Raw genomic sequence first — 12,981 nt, forward strand, 5'->3', positions numbered from 1 at the left:
CAACCATCTATCCACCCACCCATCCACACATCCACCCATCAGTCTGTCCGTCCATCCGTCCAACCGTCTATCCACACCCCCATCTGTCCGTCCATCCGTCCCTCCCTCCCTCCCTCCCTCCCTCCCTCCATCTGTCTGTGCTTCCATCCGTTACATGTCCTACGATCTGTCCCTCTGCTTCCTCCCCTCCCCACCTCCCTGGGACATGTTTCCGAGGGCCGGCTGCTGGCTCCCCCGGCGGCTGGAACGCTTCTCTATGGCAGGGCTTCCCCCCATTAGCCTGTGGCTCCCCCTCTTGTCCTTTGGTGACTGGACCCTTGAGAGGGGAGCAGTGGCCGCGCGGGTGGGTGTCCCCACCTCACTTTGGCCCTGGGAGCCGAGGGAGGAAGCCAGAGGACCAGGCTCCCTGGGGAAGCCCAGAAGGCGCCTGCGACAAGAGCAGGGGCCCCGCTGCCCCCTGGTGGGAACCGCGCCGCCAGCCGTCCCATCCCGCGGTGGCCACGGCTCTGCGCCTGTGCTCCCTCTCCCCAAACCTCCCTTCCGGCCAGAAAGTCTCTAGCGGCAGCTGCAGAGGGGCCTTGGGTGGGCGCTGTCTCTGCAGGACCTGGCCTACCCTCCTGTCTGTGGTTTGGGCCGCCCTTGGGCTCAGGAAGGGGTGGGAGGCTTGAGTCTGGGGGTCAGGCAGGGGGCAGGGGCTGCCTGGGCGGGGTTTGTGGGATCGGCCCGAGCGGCGCGCAGTGGGGCACACAGGGAAGGGCGTGGGGCATCTTGCCGGGGCCGGGGCTGGGCCGGGGACTCCCTGCCCCTGGAGGGCACGTGCGTGTGAGCGTGGGGGACTGCGTGCACGGGGGTGTGCCGCGTGCAGAGCAGTTTGGAGGGGGGTGGCTTCCTCGTCCGGGGCGCCAGGGGGCCGTCTTGCGACTGTGTGCCTTGCACCCACCGAGGGTGGTGTGGGTCCCCCCGGAGTCCTGCCATGACCCGGGACAGCGACACCTGCCTCTTCAGGGACCCCTGTTCCCCTGCCTCCCTCTGGTCCCTCCCGGCTGCCCCTAGAGGCCTTTCTGAGGTAGGAGCAAGCACACCAGTGCCCTCGGAGGGCTGAGCCGGTGTCCCGCTCTCAGGGCCGGCTGCCGGCCCGGGCTCTGCTCCCAGCTCGCCTGCCGTGTACCATGCACGCACACTGACGCTCACACTCACACACGCGTGAGCCCACGGGGTGAAGGCTCGTGAGGGTCAGGGAAGCAGGTGCCCTTCCGTCCTCCAGCCTCCCCTGCCTCGGCGGCCACAGACCCCGAATACGGACAGACAGTGGCCTCAGGGGGGCCCGGGGTCGCTCCGGGCGAACATGGACTTTATTCAGGGAGGACGGGCGGGCGCTTCAGTAGCAGACGCCATCCACCTCTGCCATGACCACAGACACGTTGACGTGGGTGGGTTTACCCGCCAGGCGGTCGATGGTCTTCTGGGTGAAGGACCCGGGCAAGGCCTCGTGGCCCACCATGCAGGAGAACTTGTCCCCCTGCTTCCAGGCCTCGGCGTCGACCCTCAGCACGCTGGTCACGGCGAAGGTGGGGACGCCCTGGCCGGGCTCCTTCAGGGACCCCCAGGTCGTGTACTTCTCCGGGGGCAGCTCCTGGGTCTCCTGCAGCCAGCGGACCAGCACGTCCTTGGGGCTGAAGCCCCTCACCAAGCAGGTCAGCGACACCAGCTCGTTGAGGGCCAGCTCCTCCGACGGCGGCGGCAGCAGGTGGACCTGGGGCCGGAAGGTGTTTCCTGGGGAGCAGAGAGCCAGGTCAGGGGTCTGGGGTGGTGGTGGGGAGGAGCCCCTCTGCCCCTGGGCGCCCCAGGCCTCGGCTTCCCTTTGTAAACCGTGGGCGGGAGCGCCCGAGCCCCGGGCGAGAGGGCGGAGGCGGGTGTGGGCGCCGAGCCGCGCCTCCAGAGGGTCTGCGCCCACCTAGGAGTTTGCTGATGTTGCCGGTTATCGGGCTCTTGGACTCGGGGTGGGTGGCCGTGCAGGAGAAGGTGACCCCATTGTTCCACGGCTCCGCGCAGCCCGGCAGCACGCTGGACACGCTGTAGCAGCCGCAGGCGTCCCGCTCGGGGGCCTTCTGGACGGCGTCCTTCCCCCCGGAGGGCGTCCAGCTGAAGGAGGCTCCCTTGGGGTCTTTCAGGCCACTCAGCGTGCACGTGAGGCTGGCATTGGAGCCCAGAAGCAGATCCTCGAGGGCAGGCGGGTGAAGTGACAGGCGGGGCTGGTCACACGAGGGACAGTGACAATCGGGACACGGTCTTGGACCTGAGAGAGAGATCGCAGCAGGTCAGGGCGCCCCTCTGCCCGCCTGCCCTCCCCACCCCCGGCTCCCTCGTGGGGCCTGCCTCGGCAGCCCACTCCCGCCCTGGTGCGGTGCCCTCGGGGACAAAGTGGCACGTGGCCACTGAATAGGGTGGTCCCGCCCCCCGCCCTCTGACCTTGGCAGGGCACAGACACAGCCTTGCTGGGGTCGGAGAGGTGCTGAACGCGGCACTCCACGGACGACCCGTCGGGGCACTGGGCGGCCGGCAGGGTCAGCTGGCTGCTCATGGTGTACAGACCGCCGGCCGCGGCCTGCGCTGGGGGGAAGTTCCTGACGGACGCGCCCTCCTTGCCGGGGCTCCAGGTCACGTACACGGGCTCCGGTGGGAAGAACCCTTGGACCAGGCAGGCGACGACCACGGACCCGGCTTCGTCGCGGCTGTAGAGGCTCAGCGGGAAGAGCGTGGGGCTGGCTTTGGGCTCTGCAACACAGGACGCTCGGTGAGGCCGTGGGCAGGGCCCTGGACCCCGACACAGCCTCACAGGCCCAGCACAAAGCCCGATTCTTCCGTGCACTGAGGAAACTTGCACGGAGACGGCTCGGGACCGCCCCAAGCTCCCGCAGCTCACGTGCCAAGGACCTGGGGTCGGAGCCAGAGGCCTGCGTCCGGCTGCACTGACTCTGGACACGGTCCTCTGGACACGGTTCTGCCACCACCGCCCGGGCACGCGGCTCGGGGAAGGCCTCGGGACCTGTGGTGATGGAGCGTGGCTCTCCCACTCCGTGGCTGAGTCTGCGGGAGCTGCTGAAGCCTCAACTTCCCATCTGTGCGGTGGGCGCGCACACACTCCCTGCTGGGTTCTGGGGCTCACGAGAGGAGGGCCCAGAGGGAGGGCACAGGCCAGGACAGGGCAGCCCAGGAAGTGAGCCTGCACCACGGCCTCTTGGCTGTGCAGGGGTCACACGGGAGGAGAAAGGGCTCCTCCGGGGACCCCATGGTACAACCCCATGGTGTAGCCCCCATACCCCCTTAGAACACGGGGAACAGATTGGCTGGATCTCTGGGGGTGATACAAACGCAGTGTACCCCTTGCTGTTGACCTCAGTCACTAGCCCAGCTCATCCCAGCCCAGCTCAGCCGAGCTCAGCCCAGTTCAGCCCAGTTCAGCCCAGCCCAGCCCAGCCCAGCCCAATTCAGCCCAATTCAGCCCAACTCAGCCCAGCTTAGCCCAGCCCAGGCCAGCCCAGGCCAGCCCAGCCCAGCTCAGCTCAGCCGAGCTCAGCCCAGTTCAGCCCAGTTCAGCCCAGTTCAGCCCAGCCCAGCCCAGCCCAGCCCAATTCAGCCCAATTCAGCCCAACTCAGCCCAGCTTAGCCCAGCCCAGGCCAGCCCAGGCCAGCCCAGCCCAGCTCAGCTCAGCCGAGCTCAGCCCAGTTCAGCCCAGTTCAGCCCAGTTCAGCCCAGCCCAGCCCAGCCCAGCCCAATTCAGCCCAATTCAGCCCAACTCAGCCCAGCTCAGCCCAGCCCAGCCCAGTTCAGCCCAGTTCAGCCCAGCCCAGCCCAGCTCAGCCCAGCTCAGCCCAGCTCAGCCCAGCACAGGCCAGCCCAGCCCAGCCCAGCTCAGCCCAGTTCAGCCCAGTTCAGCCCAGCCCAGCCCAGCCCAGCCCAGCTCAGCCCAGCTCAGCCCAGCACAGGCCAGCCCAGCCCAGCTTAGCCCAGTTCAGCCCAGTTTAGCCCAGTTCAGCCCAGCACAGCCCAGCTCAGCCCAGCTCAGCCCAGCCCAGCTCAGCCCAGTTCAGCCCAGTTCAGCCCAGCCCAGCCCAGCTCAGCCCAGCTCAGCCCAGCCCAGCTCAGCCCAGTTCAGCCCAGTTCAGCCCAGCCCAGCCCAGCCCAGCCCAGCTCAGCCCAGCTCAGCCCAGCACAGGCCAGCCCAGCCCAGCTTAGCCCAGTTCAGCCCAGTTTAGCCCAGTTCAGCCCAGCACAGCCCAGCTCAGCCCAGCTCAGCCCAGCTCAGCCCAGCTTAGCCCAGCCCAGGCCAGCCCAGCCCAGCCCAGCTCAGCTCAGCCGAGCTCAGCCCAGTTCAGCCCAGTTCAGCCCAGCTCAGCCCAGCTCAGCCCAGCCCAGCTCAGCCCAGTTCAGCCCAGTTCAGCCCAGCCCAGCCCAGCCCAGCCCAGCTCAGCCCAGCCCAGCCCAGTTCAGCCCAGTTTAGCCCAGCTCAGCCCAGCACAGCCCAGCTCAGCCCAGCACAGCCCAGCTCAGCCCAGTTCAGCCCAGTTCAGCTCAGCCCAGCTCAGCCCAGCCCAGCTCAGCCCAGCTCAGCCCAGCACAGGCCAGCCCAGCCCAGCTTAGCCCAGTTCAACCCAGTTTAGCCCAGTTCAGCCCAGCCCAGCTCAGCCCAGCACAGCCCAGCTCAGCCCAGTTCAGCCCAGTTCAGCTCAGCCCAGCTCAGCCCAGCCCAGCTCAGCCCAGCTCAGCCCAGCACAGGCCAGCCCAGCCCAGCTCAGCCCAGTTCAACCCAGTTTAGCCCAGCTCAGCCCAGCCCAGCTCAGCCCAGCTTAGCCCAGCAAAGGCCAGCCCAGCTTAGCTCAGCCCAGTTCAGCCCAGTTTAGCCCAGTTCAGCCCAGCTCAGCCCAGCCCAGTTCAGCCCAGCCCAGCCCAGTTCAGCCCAGCACAGCCCAGCTCAGCCCAGCTCAGCCCAGCTCAGCCCAGCTTAGCCCAGCCCAGGCCAGCCCAGCCCAGCCCAGCTCAGCTCAGCCGAGCTCAGCCCAGTTCAGCCCAGTTCAGCCCAGCTCAGCCCAGCTCAGCCCAGCCCAGCTCAGCCCAGTTCAGCCCAGTTCAGCCCAGCCCAGCCCAGCCCAGCCCAGCTCAGCCCAGCCCAGCCCAGTTCAGCCCAGTTTAGCCCAGCTCAGCCCAGCACAGCCCAGCTCAGCCCAGCACAGCCCAGCTCAGCCCAGTTCAGCCCAGTTCAGCTCAGCCCAGCTCAGCCCAGCCCAGCTCAGCCCAGCTCAGCCCAGCACAGGCCAGCCCAGCCCAGCTTAGCCCAGTTCAACCCAGTTTAGCCCAGTTCAGCCCAGCCCAGCTCAGCCCAGCACAGCCCAGCTCAGCCCAGTTCAGCCCAGTTCAGCTCAGCCCAGCTCAGCCCAGCCCAGCTCAGCCCAGCTCAGCCCAGCACAGGCCAGCCCAGCCCAGCTCAGCCCAGTTCAACCCAGTTTAGCCCAGCTCAGCCCAGCCCAGCTCAGCCCAGCTTAGCCCAGCAAAGGCCAGCCCAGCTTAGCTCAGCCCAGTTCAGCCCAGTTTAGCCCAGTTCAGCCCAGTTCAGCCCAGCTCAGCCCAGCCCAGTTCAGCCCAGCCCAGCCCAGTTCAGCCCAGCCCAGCCCAGCTCAGCCCAGCACAGCCCAGCTCAGCCCAGTTCAGCCCAGTTCAGCTCAGCCCAGCTCAGCCCAGCTCAGCCCAGCCCAGCTCAGCCCAGCTCAGCCCAGCACAGGCCAGCCCAGCCCAGCTCAGCCCAGTTCAACCCAGTTTAGCCCAGCTCAGCCCAGCCCAGCTCAGCCCAGCTTAGCCCAGCAAAGGCCAGCCCAGCTTAGCTCAGCCCAGTTCAGCCCAGTTTAGCCCAGTTCAGCCCAGTTCAGCCCAGCTCAGCCCAGCCCAGTTCAGCCCAGTTCAGCCCAGCTCAGCCCAGTTCAGCCCAGCCCAGCCCAGTCTAGTGTAGCCCACAGCAGCCTTAATTGTACTTATTCTGGTTTTCTGCTCTGTGATATTTATGGCCTCCAGGCCAACCTGCCTTTCTTCCTCTGGTCTGTCTTGGTGCTTATTCTCCATCTTCCCGGGCCCAGCCGGGTTCAGGACGGTCTGACTGACGAGACGAGGTCTGGACCGTATTCGGAGCCACCTGCTCGAGGTTGCCTGGGGTCCATCACATCTGAGAGGCCAGGCCTCCCTGTGCCCGGTGGCCCCGTGCTGCACGTCCACGGGCCCGTCTGCCCGGAGCCCTGGAGGGAGGTTAGAGGCCACAGCCTGCCGTGCGCCGGCCTGATGGCTGTGAGGTCCCAGCAGCCCCCTGCCCTGCGCTGGGGTGCGTGCCGCTGCAGGCAGCAGAGGCTGTGGGGGGGGGCTTTGAGGGATTGCGTGACTGTCTGGCCCACGGATGGGGTCGCTTGCCCACTTCCTGTCCCACCAGCGGTGGCTGCTCGCCTCCACGTCATGTCTGGTCTGTGGTCTGGCTGTGGTGGGGCCAGGTGTATGTGGCCTGACCTGTGCGACCCCCAGGAGCCCGGCTCTGGTCTGAGGCCGTGTGGGTGGGAGGCGGGAGCCCTGGAGGAGGTCGGGGCTCCACGTGGCTGTCTGGTGCCCGAGATGCCAGGAAGCAAAGGCTGACCTGGACACCGAGAGGCGTTCAGGGACGCCGAGGTAGAGATGGTCTGGGAGGTGGAGATGGGGGGTGGGGCCTGGAGGGACAGGGCTTGCCCAGTGACCCCTGGTGAACCCGCTGGCCTCAGGGCGGTGTGAGGGTGAGGAGCCAGCACGGCCACGGCCAGGGGCTGCCCTTCCTCAGCCAGCGCTCGTGTGGCCGGGGCCCGTCGTCCAGCTGGAGAGGGGCTGGGCGCTGTGCCTGAGCCCAGCCCAGCCCAGCCCAGCCGGAGCTGGGGGAGCTGAGGGGCCACCCGTGCGCACCCCCAGCCCAGGGCTCTCGGGCTGCATCCCCGTTGCCGGCTCCCCGGCACCCTGCCTGGCCCTCCCCGCTGCTGTCCTGGGTCCTTCCCTGGATGCTGCGCGTCCTCAAGCACGGACGGTTGTGGACGAGCCGGTGGCCCGCCCCCGGGAAGGACACCACCAGGGGGAGCGGTAGCAAGCGTCAGGCTGAAGCAGGTGTCAGCTGAGCACGCTTCCTCCCTGTGCGCGGGGGCGGCCGTGGGAGAGCAGGAGATGGACGCAGGGAGCGGGGCCGGGGGTGGAAACCTGGGATCCCCGCGTTGTCACCCGTGAGGGACAGTCCTCCCGGAAGCGAATGTCTCTCGTCCCTACCACCCCCGCATACCCTCGTGAGAGCACCACGGCCTGCGCGGCACGTGTCTGTCCCTGGAGCCTGCCGCAGGGTCTGCCCGACACCCCCGCACTCGGCGCTCTCTAGGGCCCCAGCACGGGACCCCCCAGGGCGACCGCCACCCCCGGGATCAGGAGGAATGAGAAGCAGGGTGGGCAGCACCCAGGGGTCGGGCAGACGCGGTGGGACGCCTTCTCCCTCAGCCTCCCTGTCCCCAGCCCAGACACTGACATGTGGGCATCGTGGGAACACACGGCCCAGAACACAGGCCACAGGAGGTGTCCTTTGGGCTGAGGTGCGTCGTCACGGTCCTGGCCGGCCGCCTGCAGCAGTGAGTGGAAAGAGCCGGGACTCGGGAGAGAGGCCGCCACGTACTCTGCTGAGCGGGACCCGTACCTTCCGCAGGCCGGGGGCTGTGCCTGCAGGATGGTCCTACCGGCAGTGGAAAGAGCCAAGAAGTCCTCTCATTCCGCTTGGCTGAGGCCTGCTGGCTGGGTGTGCAAGAGTCCTGGGGCTGCTGTGACAAGGACCACAGACTCAGGGCCTGAGAACAACGGAATTTCCTTCCGCAGCTCTGGAGGTCGCCGTGGGGTGGGACCGCCGCCCCTCCCAGCCCTGCCCCCACCATCGTGGGGCTTCTCCTCTCCGTCCGTGCCCCTCCTCCTCAGCCTCTTGTGGGACACCCGCCGTCACACCCCGGGCCTGGCCCATCTCATCCGAAGTGCCTTAACGTCAGCCACACCTGCAAAGACCCGTTCTCCGAACAAGGTGGCATTCACAGGTTCCAGGAATTAGGCCGTGGACGTGGCTTTCGGGGGCCAGCACTCGGCCAACCGTGCTGGGTTCGTGACAGCAGGAGAGAAAGAGGGACCGAGGGGCCCCGAGAAGGCCCTTTCCTGCCGGGGGGCCATGAAGGCAGCGTCCCTGGCGCCGTCCACCCCGAGGCCTGCTCTCGGGCTGTGCGCCCCGTGTGCTGGGCCTCCACGGGCCCTCCTGACCGGTGACCAGCGCAGCGGCCTCCCTGGCTCGGGCTGCGTGCACTCCGCCGGGTGCGATGGCCTCTGGCTCTCGCGGTCGGTGTGAGCCCGGCCCTTGTCCTCATGCTGGGGTCCATGGGGCAGGTCTTCTGATCGGGGGCACCAGAGAAGGAAGAGACTCAGCTCTGCCCTTGGGGGACCCTCGGTCCAGGAGACGGGAGGGAGGCGCCTAGGCCTGGGCTCCCGAGAACCTTGCAGGAGGGTGTGGGTCTCGTCGGCGCAGAACGGACAAAGCTCTCCTAGAATTTTATTCTATTGTGCACCTGCGTATCTGTCATCTCTCCACCTGTCCGTCCACCCGTGATTCTGCCCATCCACCGTCCGTCCCCACCCCTCTCTGTCCGTCTGTGTATCTACCGTCCATCCCTGCCCCCACCCACGTACCCGCCCATCGCGCTCTCTGACTCTCTCTCGAGCCGCCTATGTGTACTTTTGGGCCGTATCCAGTGTCCGGCTCCAGAACTTTCCTCCCCCCTCGCCACGACTCCACAGGGGTCTGGGCCATGCGGGGAGGATAGAGGGCCTGTTCCTGCCTGACTCCCTTTTTAACAATTTTAAGGGAAAAGGGAAGGTGCTCCTGGAGGCCCGGGGGGCAGCTGCTGGGACCCGCGCGGGCCCCGGAGGCGGCATTTAGGGCGGCGTTTCTCCCATCAAGAGGTACAGATCGTCGCGACCGAGGACATTCCAGGAGGCTCCAGACCATCTCCCGCGTTTAGTCCGAGCGAGGCCGCGTGGCTCCGACGTCACGGGGACGTGTCTGGATGTCTGCGAGTTTCCTGCAGGTCGCGCGCGGCCGGAGCAGACGTAGAGGGTGTGCTGGGGGCAAAGACGGAGCCGCTGGTCTAAGGTCGGGTCACGGCCCTGTGAGCTCGGTCGCCGTTAGAGCAGAGCCTGGCTGGGCGCTCGGGATGGCCGTACCGCGGGCGTCTCCTTCTCTGGACCAGTGTGGGGCGGGTCTCCTGAGAGCACGTGTGTGCGCACGCGTGTGTGCATGTGAGTGCGTGTGTGCGTGGGCGTGCGAGCCGGGCGGGGTGTGGCCTTGTCCTGTGTTCTGCCCCCACACCTGCTTGGTGTTCTATTCAGACCAAACCCTCCAGGTCTGGAAGTGGCGTCACACGTGCTGGGGTCCTGGGAGTTGTGCCCTGGGCGGGAGGCGAGCAGCCAAGGTCCGACCCCCTCAGCCTGCCCTCTGGCCTCACTCAGTTCCCTCCGTGGTCCGTGTCCAAGTCTGTCCGAGTCCGCGTCCGAGTCCGCGCCAGCGTCCAATCCGTGTCTACGTCCGTGTGGCGTTGGCGCATAGGCTTGGGGCACGGCACCAGCTGCCTGTGTCCTCCTTAGCGGGACTTTGGTAGCTCCTGAATCTTCTTCCGACTCTCGGCCACATGGTTTTCCCTTTCTGTGAAGGGCCGCTCCCGTGCTCCCTTGTCCTGGGCCCTGAGCACTCTTCGTAGATGAGGCAGCCTGTCTTCAGGTGCGCGGACATGGTCTCCCCGTCCCCAGTGCACTGGGCAGACACCCTAGGGGAAGGCGCCTCCAGGCAGGGAAACCAGCTCTTTACCCTCGTGCCCAGCCCTGTGCCTGGCCGGCCGCCATCCCTCCAGCCTTGGCTCCTGGGTTCCAGACTCCTCGGGTTTCTGCTGGAGGACGGCGGTGGCCAGTCCCGGCGGCTCTGGCTTGCGTGTCGTGCTCAGCTCATGGGGACCTCCAGGTGGGATGGCGGGTTGGGGGCCAAGGACCGGCCCGTACGTGTGCTCAGTGGGTGGACAGATGCGGACGCGGGGGGACCGGTGGTCCCTGGAGGCTGATGGCGGTCCTGACCTTGGTGTGTGTGTGCAGCTGGGTTTCTGTGCCCTCCTGCACTGGCCCCGGAGGAAGCCGCTTCGGTTGGCCCAGGGGATGCTGTGGCTTTTTGCATCAGCAAGGGAAGGGGCAGGGAGTCTTGGCTGGAGATGAGCAGAGCACGTGTGACCGGACTGAGCTCGGTGTCTCTGCGGGTGTCGAAGGGACGCTTGCAGCGAACAGCCGGCTGGTCACCTGGGGCTTCTGGCCCTGCACTGGCCCCTGCGCCCTTCCCTCTGGCCCCTTGGCCACGCCCTCGGGGGGCTGCCTCCCACCCCCTTAGGTCAGGAGACGCCTCTCCCAAAGCACGCTCAGGTGGCTGGGGTGTGTAAGAAGGAACTTTACTGTGACACTCAAAAGGAAGGCAACAGGGTTGCCAAGGTAGGAGCGAGAGGCGAGGTGAGGCCTGGGTGGACGGGGTGGGGGCTGCTGGCTGAGGCGGGACCCGTGGGGAGCTCCTTCTCCGGGAGTCCTGGAGTCCCGCACGCAGCCCTGAGCAGGCCCGCGGCTTCTCCCCGGGAGCTCTTCTCTGACCCGCAGCGCGCCAGGGGCTGCCAGTGGCCAGTGGGAAGGCTGGGCAGGGGCTGGGGCTGGGCACAGGGGTGGGCACGGGGACCCGGTGCCAGGGAGGTGGGCCCGAGTCTGGGAGCCGAGGTCGTGCCCTGGACTTGGACTCTGCATCCTGGGTTTGGGTCTGGACGCTTCGTGGCGAGTGGGCCCCGGGCTTTACGCTCCTTGTGCTCTGGGGGCTTCTCCGTGAGAACAGGAGCAGTCCTGACCCCAGGACCAGGGAGGAGCCCAGGGCTCAGCACCCTCGCCCAGCTCAGGTCACTCTGTGGGAAGGGCTTGTGCCCAAGCGGCCTGGCGTCGGGCTGTGGCAGGTCCCCTGGGTGCCTTGGACCTTGGGGCCCAGCTGGAAGTTTCTGGATGTCTGTGTGCTGGCCTTGTGCGTCTGGCTCTGGCCGCTCTGCGGGCGTGTGTGCTCTCGTCCTCCCGCGGCCAGCAAGCAGACTGCCTCCAGCCCGGGGAGGGGAAAGCACGGCCTCGCTGTGCCGTGTGTGCACCTAGTCGGCCGGACGCACGATGTTGGCGTAGTCTCGGATGGCCCGTGGCTTCTCCTGCAGGACGGCGGCCAGGACCCACTTCACCTGGGAGGAGGGCACTCGTGAGGACGGCTCTGCCGGGAGCGCCCCCTGCCCCGGGCCTCCGGCGCCCCGGGCTCCCACCTTGAGCAGGGTGACGGCGGCGCCGTAGCCGACGCAGAGCAGGAAGAGGGTGATGAAGGTGAGCAGGCTGGCCCACAGCTCGTCCAGCTCCGCGCTCTCGGCGGCCTCCGCACACAGCTCCCGGAGCTCCAGCTCTGCGGGCACGGGCCAGTCAGCCCTCCCTGGTCCAGCCTCAGCACGGGCCGGTGGGGGACGGCAGGCTTGGCCCCCCGCCCCGAGGAGGGGAGACGGCAGTGATGCCCTGGCCTCGTCCAGACCGCTCTGAGCTGCCCCCGGAGGCCCGGGGGTCTGAAGCCCCATGGGTTTGCAGGTGTGGGGTGACCTGCCCTCTCTCGGTCCACACCCCCAGCCCTGGCCCAGGCACCCAGCAGCTCTGCTGTCCCTGCATGACCTGTGGGCCCCCTGCCTGGTCTCCCAGCCCCCTCCCCACTCAGTTTTACTCCTGGCAGCCTGAGGACCTCAGCAGCTGAGCTCGCAGGACCCGGGGTGGCCCCGGGAATCCACGATGTGGGTGTTCAGAGGGGCTGGCCAGGCCATGTGCACCTTGCTGAGGTCCGAGGTGCCCGGGGCTGCCCCCTGGCCCTGTCCTGGGGCCACTGGTGTCCCCCGGCTCCTCCTGCCATGGTCCCACTTTCCCTGCACAGTGGGCCTCCATGCTGGAGAGTGAGGGCCTGTGCATGGTCCTGGGGCTCCCATAAGGGGTGAAGGAGCCCAGTGCCTCCCGCCTTGTGTCTTGAGAACACGGGTCAGGCGTGAGCCGCTCTTCAGACAGACGTGGTGTGTACGCACGTGTGCGTGTGTGAGCGCGGTGGGGACGTCGGGTCGGGGCTGCGTGAGGCCTGCACACAGGTTTGGTGAATGACGGGGCTGGGCTTGGACCCCGGCTCTGACCCCTTCAACCTTCCGCCCTGGGATGGGGCCCGCAGCCTGTCCTGGGGTGTGGGTCGGCGGGAGAGGAGACGGAGTCCACACTCCAGCCTTGCCCTGTGTGAATCCGTTCGTCCGTGGGCTGAGGGGGGGCCGGGGCCAGGGAGGAGGGTCCCCGGTGGAGGAGGGAGCCCTCTCCATGGCCGTCTTGGGTCCACTGGCCCCCGTGTGACAGGGAGGAAGGGCGAGGGAGGGGCCAGGGTGAGGAGCCGGCCGTGGGGGCCATGAGCCAGCTCCTGGGTGTTTGCTGCGGGTGGTGATGCTGGAGCCGCCCTGGGACTTGCTGCGGCTGAAGGGCGGCTGGGGTGGGTGTGACCTCGCGTGAGGCTGGGGGCCTCCCCGGGGCAGTCCGGGGGGCGTGAGGCCGAGCACGACGGGGTACAGGTGCTGACCTCGGCCTGGCTGACCACGTAGGCAGGGCAGGGCAGGAGAGGTGAGTTGTGGGAAGAGGCTTGGCTCAGGCCCCAGTGTGGGGCCGGGGCCTGCTGGGTCCGCGTGTATGAGGGAGGCGGCAGCGAGGGGACGGATGGGGGGGCCGCCTGGGGTTTCTGCCTGTGGGTACCAGTGTGGGGGTCTGACTTGGCCCGTTTCTGTGCTCAGAGGGCCTGTGTGTGCAGC

General features: G+C 67.8%; 1 gene segment (V, D, J or C); it reads right to left on the minus strand.

Annotated features, from left to right (window-relative positions):
* Positions 1-1,315: 1,315 nt before the first annotated feature.
* The window catches only part of LOC308346153 (Ig alpha-1 chain C region-like), a 121,406-nt gene continuing 109,740 nt past the window's right edge, over positions 1,316-12,981 (minus strand). Inside the window, exons 2-4 of the C gene segment in view lie at positions 2,470-2,775; positions 1,955-2,296; positions 1,316-1,773 (exon numbers count right to left, since the gene is read on the minus strand).

This window comes from Martes martes (genome assembly GCF_963455335.1).
Source record: "Martes martes genome assembly, chromosome: 7".
Lineage (NCBI taxonomy): Eukaryota > Metazoa > Chordata > Mammalia > Carnivora > Mustelidae > Martes > Martes martes.